The 3,908-nt window shown below is 49.6% G+C and overlaps 1 pseudogene; it reads left to right on the top strand.

Annotated features, from left to right (window-relative positions):
* Window positions 1–447: 447 nt before the first annotated feature.
* On the top strand, window positions 448–659 carry LOC134899761 (U2 spliceosomal RNA; annotated as a pseudogene).
* The last annotated feature ends 3,249 nt before the right edge of the window (window positions 660–3,908 follow it).

Below are 3,908 nucleotides of genomic sequence, written 5' to 3'. Positions count from 1 at the left end.
GATGAGTTGGAAACTTGCTATGTATGGTTTAGGGGCGAGTGGTAAGGCGAATGAGCGATTGTTATGGTTATTTATGGTATGTGTGTCTGAAGTGTTATGGGACGTGCGGAATATTTTGGTGTTTAAGAAGGATGATATTGTCGTTAAGGAATGTGTGCGTATGGTGTTAGGGAAGCTTTATTTTTGTTTTCAGTGGGATAGGCATAGAGGAGGTAGTGAGGATGCGGAAGGTCTGTGGAAACATAGAAAGTGGAAGGCTCTGGTGGTGTGTTGAGGAGGGGTGGCATGGTTTTTTGCATTTTTGGCTCCGTTGATGATTTTATTGGGCTTATTTCCTGGATTTTCCTTTCGGTTATGTTATTGTCTATTTTTGAATTTACTCTAGTAATTACTGTAATAAGAACATGGTTTTCTTTTTCATAATAAAAAGCCATATGATGTCTGTTACGCGCTTCTCACCGTTGGGTTGGAGCAAGTACAAACTGAGGCAAAAAAAATAAATAAAATCTGTTCTTATCAGTTTAATATCTGATACGCCCCCTATCTGTGGGCCATATATTAAATGGATTTTTAGAACAGGGAGATGGAAGAAGAGCTTGCTCTGTCCACTCCACGCATTGACCCGGTATTGCAGTACCTCCGGGACCGGGGTGCACCTTTCCTATTCTGTATTCCAAAAATAGACTAATGATGACTGCTTAGCTTTTCCCCAGGATTGTCAACGTTTTTGCCGCATTGATAAACTCCTTGATTTTGGGGGATTTTGCAAGCAGGCTATTACACTGTATCAAAATTGGATTCAATCGTTGCTGTCTATTCCTTGCAAAATGTTACAATGGATGAATAAAATGAATAAAAGCAACCTGAGAACTACTGTGTGGAGTCTTGTTTTGCCTCTACTTCTTGTCTCTATTGAATTCCCTCCTTCTACACAAGGCCAATTTAAACAGTTGATGAGCATTTGGATGTGAGGCCTACGTTGGCCTAATTCCTGAATGCTAACTAAGTACGAACAAAGACGCATTACCACTTAGAAATTCATTCCTAAATTCTTCACTTACTATTATGATCATCCTTTCGGCTTGTCTTTCCGACCTGGTCATATTTGGAAATAATTTTTATTTTTGTGGCGGTGGTGCCGACGCTGGCTGCAAGAGGTGTGGATAATTGCTGTAGAGACACTAAAGGCACAAGCTCTGTGGTATGTATATGCTGCATCGATCTCCTGGTCTGTGTCTCCCTCAAGTGGATGTCAGTATGCAAGTCAAGAAAATGCAGTTGTCCGTACAGCCAAGCACATTGTGACATCACGTGTGTCGCATAATGATGACATCACATGTGTCGCATCATGATGACATCATAGAGTGTGCATCATGATGACATCACAGAGCCCTCACACTGTAGTGGAAAATGTGAAATCTGCCAGGATGAACGGGTTGGTTGAAACAATCCAGATTTTAGAGACAGGTTCACGGCAGCCAGGGAACCTTGCATTGAAGAATGAATGTCCCACTGCTTAAGTGATGAAGTGCATAGCATTGTGTAAATGTGATAAGCACGGAGCCAGGCTCAGACGGGCGGCAGACGTCTGGTGGGTGTGGTCGTTGGAGGCGGACCAAATACAAATGATTGTGCATCAGCCAGCCAGTCAGCAAGACATGAAGAGAGAAAACTCACGATGCAGGAGTGAGTGATGGAATGTGGGGTTGCGCGCGCCTGGGTGTCTGCCTGCCTGCTTGTCAATCCGGATTTCTCCTTCTTCTTTGCTGGGGTCGTCGCCGCCGCCGCCAAAAGTCAAGTCAATCTGCAGATAGTATAGACTAGTATAGAGTAAGCGTGTGTGGGGGAAGGGTGATTCTCCATGATAGATTGTAGATCTTGTTTCGGCTGCGCAGCTCCCTCGGCCCACATTCGGGTTATCGCTTCTTGGCCTTTTGGCTAAGATCAAGTGCACTCGTGTACTTGATCTGACCGTGAGAAGTGGATCGTTGTTGGCTGGGGTCCCAGGACTGCCAGAATGGCTGGTATAAAAAATACCTTCCGCTTTCAATTGGACAGAACGGTTGGAGGACAGCAGAGAACTCTGATGCACTTATGGCACAAAATTCTTGTACCGCTGACGCAGGTGACGAAGGAAGACGTGTACTGCATCCAGGAATTCCCCACGGCTGGAACTTTTGACGTCACGTTCCACTACCCAGAAGCCTGCCTGACTGTCTATGAGAGGGTAAGAGCCCATTTAGATGAGCCGCTTTTGCAGGGGATTACGCTGCTGCCCTTATTCATGGGGTCTGAACGCCCACTGACAGTGCACATGTACGACCCTTTTGTGGAGCCTGACCAAATTAAGGCGTTCCTAACCCGGTATTGTTCGTCGGTTCGTGGTGGGGTGCGCTTACAGAACTATGTGGGCATTTTCAACGGGAAGACGAAGTTTTGGGTACGGCTGCGCCTGGATCCTAAGGGGATTGGTGGGGTGATGCATCCGCCTGCCAATTTCTCAATAGGAGGAGCGAGGGGGTATCTGTTTTATCCCGAACAGCCCTATTATTGCCGGAACTGTTTCCAATTCGGGCACACTAAGGACACATGTATGCGGGGTAAATGTTGTAGGAATTGCGGCATGTCTGACCATGAGGCTGCTACATGTCCCCAGCGCAAGAAGTGTGATTTGTGTGGGAGTCAGGAGCACCTTATGCGGAATTGTACAAGCTTTATGGAGACCCCCCCCTCTGCTGCTAGTGTGCTACAAAAGCTGTCTGCCCAGCCTGTGCCTGATGTAAATGTTGGTGCCACTGTAATACATACCGTACTGGCCAGCACTCCGGCTGGGGTGTCTAGCACAGCGACGGTTATAATGGCCGTCAAACCTGCTGTTTTGCCTGACACTGCCGAGGCGTTTTGCGCCATAACTGATTTAAACTCCGTGCCGGAGACCGCCCAGCCTATCACTGCGGAGGAGAAGGGAGGCGCGGCTCGCGCTGCAGAGAGCGCTGCTGCTGCCGCCGGGAGTGAGGAGGAGAGGTGCGGCTATTGCCGCTGACACCGCCGCTGACGCTGGGAGGAGGGGCGGAGAGGAGGAGAAAGCCGCTGCTGCTGCCGCCGGGGGGGGGGGGAGTGCTCTGGAGAGCGCTTCACCGCTAAGCCCCGCCCCCCGCGGCTCCGTAGTCATAGATGAATTCCCATCCCCGTTGCCTGTCAGCCCTGCTGTAGAAGCTAATGCAGGGTCCCGGCGATGTGACTGGACCGACTCATCGGACGCTGATTCGGAGGGCTCGGTGGAGTGGGATACAGTGTCTGGGGAGGGGGGCAGCCCAGTGTCCACCCGCTGTCAGTCTGCTGCAGAGTCGGAAGAATTCCAGCTGGTCCGTCCGAAAAGAAGAGTGCCTGCTGCTGTTTCTGCCAAGCGCCCTCGGCTGCAGGGTGCTGTGCCCACTGTCCCTACTAAAAACAGGTATGATGGCTTGCTGCTGGATGAGGGGGAGATGGAGGTCACTGGTACCCCTGAGTCTGTGTGTACTCCGGATGGACTGCAGGGAGCCAGTGTGTCATCACCTACACCTGTGACTGATGCTGGGGATCTGCAGGGGGGCTCTCCTGTGATCCCTTATCTGGAAGCTGAGGACGTCCAGTCCTTTATGGATACATGCTCTGGCACTTGATTCATTGATGTATATTCTGTGTATAAGCTGCTGATGTCTCTCCTATTCTTCTATTACTCTGCCTCAGTCTCTTGCTATAGTGTCCCTGAATGTTCGGGGACTTAAATCCAGGGCCAGGAGGATAGCAGTATATGATGATCTTTTATGTAATGGGGGGGACATTTTTTGCTTGCAGGAATGTGGGATTGTGGATGCTCCTGATGCTGCTGACTGGCCTCATGGGGCTACGGTATGGTCGGGTTCAAG

This window comes from Pseudophryne corroboree, chromosome 3, assembly GCF_028390025.1.
Source record: "Pseudophryne corroboree isolate aPseCor3 chromosome 3, aPseCor3.hap2, whole genome shotgun sequence".
Lineage (NCBI taxonomy): Eukaryota > Metazoa > Chordata > Amphibia > Anura > Myobatrachidae > Pseudophryne > Pseudophryne corroboree.
Note: the sequence above shows the minus strand (reverse complement) of the source record. Positions and strands in the feature narration are given on the sequence as shown.